Here is a 14,500-nt window from a genome sequence, read left to right on the forward strand (position 1 = left end):
CTAGTGCACGTGGACGATCTGGAACGAGAGAAACGCCCGCGTCTTCCGCAACAAAGCCGCCCCGCCGACGGTTATTCTCGACAACATCAAAAGGGAGGCATCGTTTTGGGTCGCCGCCGTAGCTAAGAAACTAGGGTCCGTCATGCCGGGAAAGTGATTCTTCCTTGTAATTTTAAGGGGTGTTTATAACACAAACTCTATTCTATCTCAATTAATATACATGGCAAATCTTTTGCCTGTTTTCAAAAAATAAAACAAAATAAGATGGAGCTGATCACAAAGGTCCGGCAGATCACGTAATAGGATAGGCATTTAGTGTTTCTATTTTTTTTATGCCGGCCGGTTGTGGCTTTCCTGTATTTTGTTAGCTCTTAGTGAGCCTTTTTTCCGTTCTATTTTGAGAGCTGAAGACTTATGTTGAACCTTTTGTTTATTAATTATATGGCCATATGCATCGTTCTGATGCAGAGACCGGGGATTAACCCCTTTTCAAAAAAAAAGGTCCGGCAGAACATGAAGTGAACTCACGTAGTAGTAGGAATGGCAGTATAGTTCTGGTCATATTTCACTGCCTATATGTGTTGTGTGCATCCCGAATTACACTGCTGCTATATTTTTTTCATTTACTGGAAATATAAACAGATCATTACAAGTCTCTTGTGACCAATCTTTAGTGCGTATAAGATAAGATGATAGCCAATCCTCTATGACATGCCAATTTGTTGACTGTACGAGGAAGTTGATTAGCCAAGCGATTGGTGCCTCGGCGTGAGCGGTGCAAACGAGTAGTTGAACGCGCCGGAGACGACGGCGTCGGCTCGGTCGTCGAGCTCCTTCTCCAGGCGGCGCCACAGCCGCGCCACGGTGGCCTTGCGCGTCTCGTTGTCCTCCAGGTCGGGGTCGTAGTGCGCCCACATGATCGCGTCGAACTCCTCGAAGCGACGGTCCACGTCGCTGGCTCTGGCGTACAGGTCCCTAAACTCCCTAAGGGCGACGGACTGGTGCTCCTCCTCGTCCTCGGACCCGCCGACGTCGGCCTCTGCGGTGCCGTCGTCGTCGTCGGGCTCCGACTCTCTGGCCCTCAGACTGGCCAGCACACTGCGCCGCAGCCTGTCGCTCTCGCCGGCGTTGTCGCGGAGGAGGGACCTGTGGATGTCGATGTCCTTCTTCATGTCCAGCTTGAGCTTCTGGATATGGTGCGCCACGATGAGCCGCATCCACAGGTCGTACTGCAAGCTGCGGATCAAGGGCTCCTCGTCGTCCTCCTCCTCCTCCAAGTCCAGGGAGACGTTTGCCGGCGACGGTTGTAGCTCTTGGGTGCCGTCGCTCTTCATGTCGCCGGCTGGTGATGTGATTGCGAGAGCTGTCGCCTTGACGACTTCCCCAGTTTCCACGGCTGCCATTGATCGCTCAGGAGATCAACACGATCAAAAACGGACAGGGATCAACTCAACTCCACCCTAGCTAGGTACGTAGTCAAGCGTGCGTGGCAGGTGCTGCAGTGCGATGCATTGGCATACATATATACTCCGTAGTTCCAACGAGGCAAGGGCCATACCGACTCGGCCGGCTGATCGTACGTGGTTGACCCGGTGTCGGACACGTACGGCACTGCGACTCGTGAACGGAACGTTGTTCTTGTCCTTGCTCTTGTTCTTGTCCTTATTGGTCTGCATTTTGGTTTCTCCTTCTCACGGATTCACAGCTGCTTGACTTTTCCATCTTTTAATAGGAGTATTTTCTTTAGCCCGAGAGCTTGCAATAAGGGCATCCCCAACTGCGTACTTTAAACCGGACACACTAAACGTCTACGGACGCATCCGAAGAGGGATACAGAAGCCGGTCATCCAACTCGATTTGTGCACCAAATGTCCGCCCTTTAATTCTTTCCCCATGTTCAGAGCACTCAAAAGAATTATAGAAAAAAACATAATTCAGCCGTTCAAAATAACTGGATGTTCAACAAGTTTAATTATAAATATTACATTCAAAATAACTGGATGTTCAACAAGTTGTAGGGCACGAAGTTCATCCGCACACTGTGCCCATTGACCTTCATCCAACAATGCATCAACATGAATGACCTCACCTCCGTTGTTTGATACAAGGCGGCAGCGCATCCGGATATACAATAAGGTGAGTGAATCAATAAATTGACCAACACGTAGAGCAACAAAAGAAAAAACTTACGATCTCCATGATTGACGCGTCGGACCACCCTCTTTCCACCCATGCGACCGCACTGCAGTACTTCATGCGGAGTTTGAGATGGTGTACTATAGGTATGGGCTAGCGACTTCACATTGCATTCACGGATCGTGTGCAAGTTGTAGGATGCAAAGTACTTTTGCTTGTGAAACCAACAATGCACATTTTGCCAAAATATTGTGCCCCCTCGCTTCATGCCTACAAAGTCCGCACTTCTGGACAACTAGGCATTGTACAACAACTCATCCTTCATCATCGAGTATGCCGCCATCATGCTTCCTTCAAAGTAAACAACGGTAAATTCTCATTGGTATTTGCCCAAATAATTGTCGAGTGTGGTGTCTGCCATGGATGCCATCGGAAGGGGGCAGGAATACCTGGTTGCGGATGGATCTAGGGTGACTGCAGTGTTTTCCAAGACAGGCATCCGGCAAGGCTGGTCAGTGGATGTCTAGAAAGGCCTAGTCGGCGGCTGGAGTGGTAGAGCGGTGGCACGGATCGAGAGAGTGCGGATACAGAGCAAGGGGAGAAGGGGGGGCGGGGTAGTGCTATGAAAGAGAGGATTTGGGTGTATATTATGTCGACTTTGTTTTTGCCATACGTAATACCAATTTTCCTCTGGCTAGTGCAACAACCATCACGTAATGGAAGCACGTCTGCGTGTTGTTGGTGGGCTATGCACGATGAAGAAATCACATACTAGCAGAGCCTAGAGGTCTATGAAAGACAACGATACGAAAAAAAACATCTTTGATCTCGCTCTCTCTCTCTCCCTGTAGCAGGGCAAGCAAAACAGTAATCTTCGGACATTTCCCGGCGATAACCGAGCGATGATTTTTATAGATGTATCTTTGTCATCTTAGCTTGTGCATTCCCCCGAACATAATACTGTAAACTTAACAAGAAAAGTTGTTCGTTTCAAAAGATACAAAAAATATCATATATTTCGAGGACAGACGGTCACACATACATGTGCATTTTGGTGTAAAATTGTAATAATCCACGAGCCAGTGTTAATCACAAAATAAGTTCTTGTACAATCACCTCCAACATAAGTAATGTAACTTGGCTTAAAACAGTGTATGACTTATTGTACGCACATACGATTATAGAAAAATGTATGATTACATATCTACTTGTCTTTTTCTTTCTTCTGAGGGATTTCTACTTGTCTTCTATATGCACCAGTCTTTTTCCATTCTTTTTTAGCCTAGAGGTATGATTTTTCATAAAGTTCGGTTATTGGGTTCATATAGGGCGATCCTATTTGGCGCATAGCTCGCCACCGAGCGACCTAGCGTGCAACGCCTCCAACGCCCACTCGAGTTTTTGCACCAGCCCATTTACGGTTTAGTCCCCACCGGTTTTCCGTTTTTTCTTCTGGTTTTTTCTTTTTTCTTTTTCGTTTACTTTCTAGTTTTTCTTCTTTACTTTTTAGTTTCCTTTTCATTTCTCTTTTTTCTATATTTCTTTTTTTTGCAAGCATCTAACAAATTGTGAATGCTTTTGAAATCGTGTCATTTTTACAAATCCTGAACTTTTTTTTGAACTCATGAACATTTTTTCTAAATCACGAAAAAAAATTCTAAAGTTCGTGAACATTTTTCTAAACTGCGAACATTTTTGTATCAGCAAACAGTTTTCGAATTTTTGGCAACAATTTTTCAATGTCACTAACATTTGTATTTGTGAGGAGTTTTTTGAAATGCACGAGCATTTTTTGATTCAGCCAACATATTTTGAACTAATGAAGTTTTTTATTTTTCGGAAACAATAAATTCACAAACATTTTTTCGGTTTTGTCAACTTTTCTAAAAAAATCATGAACATTATATGAATTCCAGAAAAAATCTAATTGATGAACATTTTCTGAATATACAAACATTTTTATAAATGTAATATTACTTAAATATGTGAACATTTTTTGATTTCTCGAACAATTTTTCAAAATCACGAACATTTTTTTCTGAATTCTTGATCACTTTATGATTTCTTGAACATTCTTTTTCGAAATCCGCAGTTATTTGATATCCAGAATTATTTTAAAAAGAAAAACAGAAAATTAAAAAAGAACAAAAAATAGGGGGCGTCCCACCCTGCGGATGGGCCGGCCCAACAGGGTGAGTGGGGCTACGGGGGTGCGTGTTTCCGCTTCATCGGGCGCACAGGTCCCCATATAGAAGCTCCCTTCATATAGACCCATGTTTAGATATGCATCTATCCGTGTCAGGGCCATGGGCCATATATGTCTAGGCTTCCTTATTATTCTTGTTTTTCTTCGGACACGGACTTTTGAAACATGTTCCCCATGCAACTACTTTGAATAGTAAAATAAAAAAATTGATAGAAAATCAATCAGTGGTGAATATTTTATGTAACATACATGGTTGAGTGTTCTACTCACGTGTGAAGTTTCACAGAGAAATGACATCCATGGTATTCTCGACAAAAAGCAAAAAACAAATTCAATGGTATAAAAAGACCGTGTTAGAAAGTAATTTGGAGGTCGATCTTATTTTCTTTTCTAAGAATACCACATGTGTCATTTCTTCACGAAACTTTACATATGAGTACAATAGTCTACTAAGTTTGATAAACCAAGAAATTGGAATTGCTTGATTTTTTTTGCTATTTTTATATTTTACAATTCATTATGGTGTGCATGGGGCCATGTGCACAACGGTATCCCCCCCCCCCCCCGCCCCCCACCCCCAAGAAGGAAATAGAGTTTTTTATTTATCGATGAGCATAGTCTTTAAAGAATATATCGATCGCTTATAAAAAGTGTTACAATCCTGACAACCACCATTTATGCAATGTTTGTAAGCAACTTCATGTGTCTATATTTGTATGTGTGTAGTTGTACTCTGTTTCATTGACTAATAAAATGCGTGCGGTTCAAAAAAAGAAGAAGAAGGTGGCAGGTTCAAAGGTTATCCTAGGCACAGGACAATGTGGTAAGGGGGTTTGGACGATAGTGTTTCGGGTCCAGGTGTGTCATGACTCATGCGTTGTGCCGGGTACACCAACTTATTTTAGCCTTTGACAAATTACATACGAAAGGGCCATGCGTGATGGTTTGGGTCAAAAATGAATTGTGTGGATGTGCTAAAGAATTCACAGACCTTCAACGTGAGCATGAGATGATGGCCTCTCCTCGCTCCAACGCATGGGAATTGGGCTCGTCCTCAACATATTCTCAATGGTTGTCACCATGATCGTGGGACTCCCGTGAACGAGGATATGGAACTCAAGCCAACTGTGTTTTTGCTAGTTCCGCAGCTTGTATTGCAGGGCGCAGACGACATGTTTGCCTATACAGGCAAGTTGAAGTTCTTCATTCACAAGGTGTCAAACGCAAGACCGGACTTGCCATTTGGAGGCCCTGGTGCTAATTGGGTGGACCTAATTAGAGTCAAAGAAGTACGTACACTGGTATATATTGCACATCACAAAAGTCACTATAAAGGCATAAACATCCCAAATGTAATTTAATTAAAAAATTATGTCATAATACATTATTTATATGTGATTAAGTGATACAAATGATGATTATAACATGCATGCACTCCAACATAAAAAATAATAATTAATAAATATAGTGCGGTGACACGTGGGGGGAGGGGGCCAGTGCCCCCCCCCCCCCCCAACCAGCGCAGAGTTAGGTGTTTGTTGTTTCAGTCTAACATGTAATCATGTTACTAATGTGTGCCAGTGGCTCGACAAAGCCACCATTGTGGTTGACACCCCTGCATTTGCATCGACTGTCATGGAGGTGGAAGAAGCGAAACTTCTGGTGAGGCTCTTGCCCTTCTCGCTGCTTTTTGGACATATGGCCAGAAAACAGCTTTCGCCATCCTGCCGATCGTCTACTCGAACTTGGATGTCAACTCCATCTTTGAGATGCACTCTTTTTACATACCTAGTTTTGCCACGTCTCGATAGTTCACGTCAGTTTCATGTAAGAGTATCTTGTGGTGTCGCTGGTCAGACCTATCGGGAAGAACTCGTGTGGCCTCTCCTCGCTCAACGCAGGGGCATTGGACTCGTCCTCAACATCCTCTCAATGGATGTCGCCGCGCTCATAGAGAAAAAGTGTCGCATGAACGAGGATGCCGACTTCAAGTCAATTATGTGTTTTCTAGTTCCATAGCTTGTGTTGCAGGGCATGGGTGACACGTTTGCCGATATTGGCCAGGACTTCTTCATTCACAAGGTGCCGAGCCCAAGGCCAACCTTGGCATTTTGTAGGTGTAGGCCCTAGTGTGAACTACGTACATGGAGCTAACTAGAGTTGAAGTCTCAAAGAAGTACTTATACCGATATATATTGCATGTCAAAGTAACTGTAAAGACAAACGCCGAAAATGTAATTTATATTACAAATAATGTTTTAATACACCATGGAAAAAACGTAAATCTTATAGAATCTCTTTTGCATATGATTGTGAAATCCATGATCGTCAATATGTGCTTCTTGTTGTGGGGATTCAGGGATGAACATGCAGTAGAAAAATAATGGTAGCATGCAACACAATATTTTAAGTTCACATCATTCTCACCAGCACTTCAAAAAAAATCAGGACTCTCTCATCCTAGTTTTTGCTTGAACCGGGCGCCATGTTGAGGTCATCCTGCAGCAGGAATCTGGTCAAAGCAACCGAGCTACCAAAGAAACACCTGAAAATCAGTAAAGTAAAGAGTGCCCGTTTAACCAGAGCTGAACATGAAGAGGAAGCCCATGCCCTTTCAGTAATGAGCTAAACATGAAGTGGAGTTCCCGTTTGACCAGAAAAGAGAAGTGTACCAGCTCAAACGAAAGGAAAAAAGAACAAGACGTAAACTCTACCTTGCCATGTCGTCGTAGAAAGCCCGACCACGGCAGAAGATAGAAAGAGAATGAAAGTCATTCCCTATGCCTCAGCCATAGGTTCTATAAAGTATGCCATGCTGTGTACCAGATCTATTGTATACCCTACACTGAGTTTAGCAAGGGAGTACAATAGTGATTTAGGAGTAGATCACTGGACAGCAGTCAAAATTATCCTTAGTGGAATAAGGATATGTTTCTCGATGATGGAAGTGACAAAAGGTTCGTCGTAAACGGTTACGTCGATGCAAGCTTTGACACCGATCTGGATGACTCTAAGTCTCGATCTACTCCCTCCATTCCTAAATATTTGTCTTTCTAGAGATTTCAACAAGTGACTACATACAGAGCAAAATGAGTGAATCTATACTCTAAAATATGTCTATATACATCCGTATGTGGTAGTCCATTTGAAACCTCTTAAAAGACAAATAGTTAGGAACGGAGGGAGTAGATACATATTGAAAGTGGGAGCTATTAGCAAGAGTAGCTCCGTGCAGAGCATCGTAAACATAGAAATTTGCAAAATACTTACGGATCTGAATGTGACAGACCCGTTGACTAAAATTATCTCACAAGCAAAACATGATCACACCTTAGTACTCTTTGGGTGTTAATCACATAGCGATGTGAACTAGATTACTGACTCTAGTAAACCCTTTGGGTGTTGGTCACATGTCGATGTGAACTATGGGTGTTAACCACATAAAGATGTGAACCATTGATGTTAAATCACATGGCGATGTGAACTAGATTATTGACTCTAGTGCAAGTGGGAGACTGAAGAAAATATGCCCTAGAGGCAATAATAAAGTTATTATTTATTTCCTTATATCATGATAAATGTTTATTATTCATGCTAGAATTGTATTAACCGAAAACATGATACATGTGTGAATACATAGACAAACAGAGTGTCACTAGTATGCCTCTACTTGACTAGTTCGTTGATCAAAGATGGTTATGTTTCCTAGCCATAGACATGAGTTGTCATTTGATTAACGAGATCACATCACTAGGAGAATGATGTGATTGACTTGACCCATTCCGTTAGCTTAGCACTTGATCGTTTAGTATTCTGCTATTGCTTTCTTCATGACTTATACATGTTCCTATGACAATGAGATTATGCAACTCCCGTTTACCGGAGGAACACTTTGTGTGCTACCAAACGTCACAACGTAACTGGGTGATTATAAATGTGCTCTCCAGGTGTCTCCAAAGGTACTTGTTGGGTTGGCGTATTTCGAGATTAGGATTTGTCACTCCGATTGTCGGAGAGGTATCTCTGGGCCCACTCGGTAATGCAAATCACTATAAGCCTTGCAAGCATTGCAACTAATGAGTTAGTTGCGGGATGATGTATTACAGAACAAGTAAAGAGACTTGCCGGTAACGAGATTGAACTAGGTATTGAGATACCGACGATCGAATCTCGGGTAAGTAACATACCGATGACAAAGGGAACAATGTATGTTGTTATGCGGTCTGACCGATAAAGATATTCGTAGAATATCTAGGAGCCAATATGGGCATCCAGGTCCCGCTATTGGTTACTGACCAGAGAGGTGTCTCGGTCATGTCTACATAGTTCTCGAACCCGTAGGGTCCGCACGCTTAACGTTCGTTGACGATATAGTACTATGAGTTATGTATGTTGGTGACCGAATGTTGTTCGGAGTTTTGGATGAGATCACGGATGTGACGAGGAACTCCGGAATGGTCTGGAAGTAAAAATTGATATGTGGATAGTAGTGTTTGATCTCCGGAAAGGTTCCGGAATCCATCGGAAGGGGTTCCGGATGTTTCCCGAAATGTTTGGGCACGAGAACACTTTATCTGGGCCAAAGGAGAAAGCCCACGAGGCTTTTGGAAAGCGCAAAAGGAAGTTTTGCGGAGTCCAAGGGCCAGACGCCAGGGTCCCTGGCGTCTGAATCCAGACGCCGGGAACCCTGGCGTCTCGCCCTGGAGTCCGAGAAGGACTCTTGCCTTTCGGGTGAAACCGACTTTGTGGAGGCTTTTACTCCAAGTTTCGACCCCAAGGCTCAACATATAAATAGAGGGGTAGGGCTAGCACCCAAGACACATCAAGAAACACCAAGGTGTGTGCCGGCAACCCCGTCCCCTCTAGTTTATCCTTCGTCATAGTTTTCGTAGTGCTTAGGCGAAGCCCTGCGGAGATTGTTCTTCACCAACACCGTCACCACGCCGTCATGTTGTCGGAACTCATCTACTACTTCGCCCGTCTTGCTGGATCAAGAAGGCGAGGACGTCATCGAGCTGAACGTGTGCAGAACTCGGAGGTGCCGTGCGTTCGGTACTTGGATCGGTCGGATCGTGAAGACGTACGACTACATCAACCGCGTTGATAAACGCTTCCGCTTACGGTCTACGAGGGTACGTAGACAACACTCTCCCCTCTCGTTGCTATGCATCACCATGATCTTGCGTGTGCGTAGGAAAATTTTGAAATTACTACGTTCCCCAACAGTGGCATCCGAGCCTGGTTTTATGCTAGATGTTATATGCATGAGTAGAACACAAGTGAGTTATGGGCGATACAAGTCATACTGCTTACCAGCATGTCATACTTTGGTTCGGCGGTATTGTTGGATGAAGTGGCCCGGACCGACATTACGCGTACGCTTACGCGAGACTGGTCCTACCGACGTGCTTTGCACACAGGTGGCTGGCGGGTGGCTGTTTCTCCAACTTTAGTTGAACCGAGTGTGGTTACGCCCGGTCCTTGAGAAGGTTAAAACAGCACTAACTTGACGAACTATCGTTGTGGTTTTGATGCGTAGGTAAGAACGGTTCTTTCTAAGCCCGTAGCAGCCACGTAAAACTTGCAACAACAAAGTAGAGGAGTCTAACTTGTTTTTGCAGGGCATGTTGTGATGTGATATGGTCAAGACATGATGCTATATTTTATTGTATGAGATGATCATGTTTTGTAACCGAGTTATCGGCAACTGGCAGGAGCCGTATGGTTGTCGCTTTATTGTATGCAATGCAATCATCCTGTAATGTTTTACTTTATCACTAAGCGGTAGCGATAGTCGTAGAAGCAATAGTTGGCAAGACGACAACGATGCTACGATGGAGATCAAGGTGTCGCGCCGGTGACGATGGTGATCATGACGGTGCTTCGGAGATGGAGATCACAAGCACAAGATGATGATGGCCATATCATATCACTTATATTGATTGCATGTGATGTTTATCTTTTATGCATCTTATTTTGCTTAGATCGACGATATCATTATAAGATGATCTCTCACTAAATTTCAAGGTATAAGTGTTCTCCCTGAGTATGCACCGTTGCGAAAGTTATTCGTGCTGAGACACCACGTGATGATCGGGTGTGATAGGCTCTACGGGTGCAGAACAGTTGCACACGCGGAATACTCAGGTTAAACTTGACAAGCCTAGCATATGCAGATATGGCCTCGGAACACTGAGATCGAAAGGTCGAGCGTGAATCATATAGTAGATATGATCAACATAGTGATGTTCACCATTGAAACTACTCCATCTCACGTGATGATCGGACATGGTTTAGTTGATATGGATCACGTGATCACTTAGAGGATTAGAGGGATGTCTATCTAAGTGGGAGTTCTTAAGTAATTTGATTAACTGAACTTTAATTTATCATGAACTTAGTCCTAGTAGTATTAGCATATCTATGTTGTAGATCAATAGCTCGCGTTGTTGCTCCCCGTTTAATTTTTATATGTTCCTAGAGAAAACTAAGTTGAAAGATGTTAGTAGCAATGATGCGGATTGGATCCGTGATCTGAGGTTTATCCTCATTGCTGCACAGAAAAATTATGTCCTTGATGCACCGCTAGGTGACAGACCTATTGCAGGAGCAGATGCAGACGTTATGAACGTTTTGACAAAAGCTCGGTATGATGACTACTTGATAGTTAAGTGCATCATGCTTTACGGCTTAGAACCGGGACTTCAACAATGTTTTGAACGCCACGGAGCATATAAGATGTTCCAAGAGTTGAAATTGGTATTTCATACTCATGCCCGTGTCGAGAGGTATGAGACCTCTGATAGTACTTTGCCTACAAGATGGAGGAGAATTGCTCAGCTAGTGAGCATGTACTATAATATGTCTGGGTACTACAATTGCTTGAATCAAGTGGGAGTTAATCTTCCAGATAAGATAGTAATTGACAAAGTTCTCTAGTCACTATCACCAAGTTACTAGAACTTCGTGATGAACTATAATATGCAAGGGATGACGAAAACAATTCCCAAGCTCTTCGCGATGCTAAAGATCTTCGTAGAATATATAGGAGCCAATATGGGCATCCAGGTCCCGCTATTGGTTATTGACCAGAGAGGTGTCTCGGTCATGTCTACATAGTTCTCGAACCCGTAGGGTCCGCACGCTTAAGGTTCGTTGACGATATAGTACTATGAGTTATGTATGTTGGTGACCGAATGTTGTTCGGAGTTTTGGATGAGATCACGGATATGACGAGGAACTCCGGAATGGTCCGGAAGTAAAAATTGATATGTGGATAGTAGTGTTTGATCTCGGGAAAGGTTCCGGAATCCATCGGAAGGGGTTTCGGATGTTTCCCGAAATGTTTGGGCACGAGAACACTTTATCTGGGCCAAAGGGGAAAGCCCACGAGGTTTTTGGAAAGCGCAAAATGAAGTTTTGTGGAGTCCAGGGGCCAGACGCCAGGGTCCCTGGCGTCTCGCCCTGGAGTCCGACAAGGACTCTTGCCTTTCGGGTGAAACTGACTTTGTGGAGGCTTTTACTCCAAGTTTCGACCCCAAGGCTCAACATATAAATAGAGGGGTAGGGCTAGCACCCAAGACACATCAAGAAACACCAAGCCGTGTGCCGGCAACCCCGTCCCCTCTAGTTTATCCTCCGTCATAGTTTTCGTAGTGCTTAGGCGAAGCCCTGCGGAGATTATTCTTCACCAACACCGTCACCACGCCGTCGTGCTGTCGGAACTCATCTACTACTTCGCCCGTCTTGCTGGATCAAGAAGGCGAGGACGTCATCGAGCTGAACGTGTGCAGAACTTGGAGGTGCCGTGCGTTCGGTACTTGGATCGGTCGGATCGTGAAGACGTACGACTACATCAACCGCGTTGATAAACGCTTCCGCTTACGGTCTACGAGGGTACGTAGACAACACTCTCCCCTCTCGTTGCTATGCATCACCATGATCTTGCGTGTGCGTAGGAAATTTTTGAAATTACTACGTTCCCCAACAAGGGGTCCCAGTCGGAAACGCCCCGAAATCCGATGGTCCGAAGCTCGTCTCCTCCGTCGGACCGGTGGCGCGGCGTGGCGCAGCGCCGGCCGGCCATGTAGTGCCTAGCCCGGCTATTTAAGTCGACCGGTAGCACCGAAACCCTATCATCCATCCACATTTTCCTCCTCCTGTCCGCCGCCGCCGCCACTTTCCACTCCACCCATCCGCCTATTAGCCATGCCCCCACGCCGCCGGGTGAGGAGCGAGCCCTTTCTAACGACGGAGCGTTGGCTCGAGCTCCTTGAGCAGATCCGGGCTAGGCGCGAAGCCCGGATCGCCGCGGGGCTACATCCGGATGCAGTGGATCCGGAGGAGGAATTGGAGGAGGTGGTGGATGAGGACGAGGAGGATGAGCCGGAGGAGGATGATATGGGGGACGATGGTGATGCGGATCTGCAGGCGGAGCAGCAGGCCATCCTCTCAATTCCCTCTGGTCGGAGTCGGTTGCGGAGGCCAGACTTCGTTGCATGCAGGAGGTGGAGGCGCAACAGGCCGGGGAGGAGACGGAGATGCTCGCCTACATGGATGAGGTCGAGCAGGAGAAGGATGAGCCAGAGCCCTCCTACCCACCCGTCCAGCCAGCGCCCGGCACCGTCCTCGTGGACATCTCTGACGACGAAGAGTAGCTAGGATAGTACGTAGTATGTAGTATGTAGGATTTCTTTTGCATGCTTTGTATGGATCTAGAGGATGAAATATGAGAGAGACGAATGCAAAGCGGCTAATTTGAGGCGTGACCGGTCACTGTCCGCGGACGCATCCGGTCGTGAGGAGCCGGATTTGCAAAGTCCGGCTGTAGATGCTCTAATGTGACGTTTCAGCACCACTACGTAGGAAAACTGCAATGTGACGACATTCTTTTTCTAAAAATCATTTAGCACTTTGTTGCCACTAATTTGAAGAAAAAAAAAAGATCATCTAAGAAGTAGTATATACTTCACACATACTGTAAGACCCGAGAAGAAGAAGGTAGCGGCGCCAGCAGGGAGGGGTCGATTCATATATGTATTGAAGCGATATGAATCCAGGCCCTTGGATAAAGATCTAAAGGTCTAGAAAAATCCTAGCATCATCCATTTAGAAAACCGTTTTGCTGCTATCTGTCAGTCAAAATGAAGCCATGGATAAAGATCTAACTGGAGCAGGACGCATTTGGCCCTAGACTTGTTAACTTGACCTAGACAATGACACGTATACGGAAATGACTCCATACAGTATATATAATACTACTCCCTCCGTTCCTAAATAAGTACAAGTATTTGTAGAGATTTTACTATGAACTACATACGGATATATATAGACATATTCCCTTCATTTTTATTTAGTCCGCATATTAGCTTTGATCAAAGTCAAGCTTTATAAACATTTGACGAAGTTTACAAACAAAAATAATAACATATATAATAACAAATCAATACCATTAGATTTTTTATTTAATGTACTTTCATATCATATAGATTTTGTTATGATAAATGTTTATATATTTTTCTATAAATTTGGTCAAAATTTATGAAGTTTGACTTCACTCAAATCTAATATGCAGAGTAAATGAAAACAGTGGTAGTAGTTTAGAGTGTAGATTCACTCATTTTGCTTCATATGTAGTTTTTTATTGGAATCTCTAAAAAATTATATTTAAGAACGGAAGAGTATTACAAGTCAACGAAGTCGTCTAAGTGAAAACGAGACATGCATATACATAGGCACCACAATTATTGCCGTCAATCAACGTTTAAAATAAGCACGTGTGTCGTTGCAGTATTTGGCGCTTGTACCTGTTCCCGTCGAGACGACCCCTCCGATGTACCTAGCCTGTATTTCGTCCGCGTACGTGTGGTGTATCAGGGCTGATTACACCTGGCCTAGGAGATCCACGACGATTCCACAATGCTTTTTTTTTGCGGGTAATTCCACAATGCTAACTGCCAGAGAAGAAGAAAAAGACTTTTTTGGCCACACAGTGGTGTGCACTAACTAGTACACTAGTTTGAACATTTCAAAAAAAAATGGCAATGCATGAGTATATCTCTAGGTCATTGATTTGACCAACGAAATGCCAATTATATATCATAAGTTTCCGGAAAAAATATCGTAAGAATATACTCCCTCCGTTCCTAAATATAGTCT

The sequence above is a fragment of the Aegilops tauschii genome, chromosome 5 (genome assembly GCF_002575655.3).
Source record: "Aegilops tauschii subsp. strangulata cultivar AL8/78 chromosome 5, Aet v6.0, whole genome shotgun sequence".
NCBI lineage: Eukaryota > Viridiplantae > Streptophyta > Magnoliopsida > Poales > Poaceae > Aegilops > Aegilops tauschii.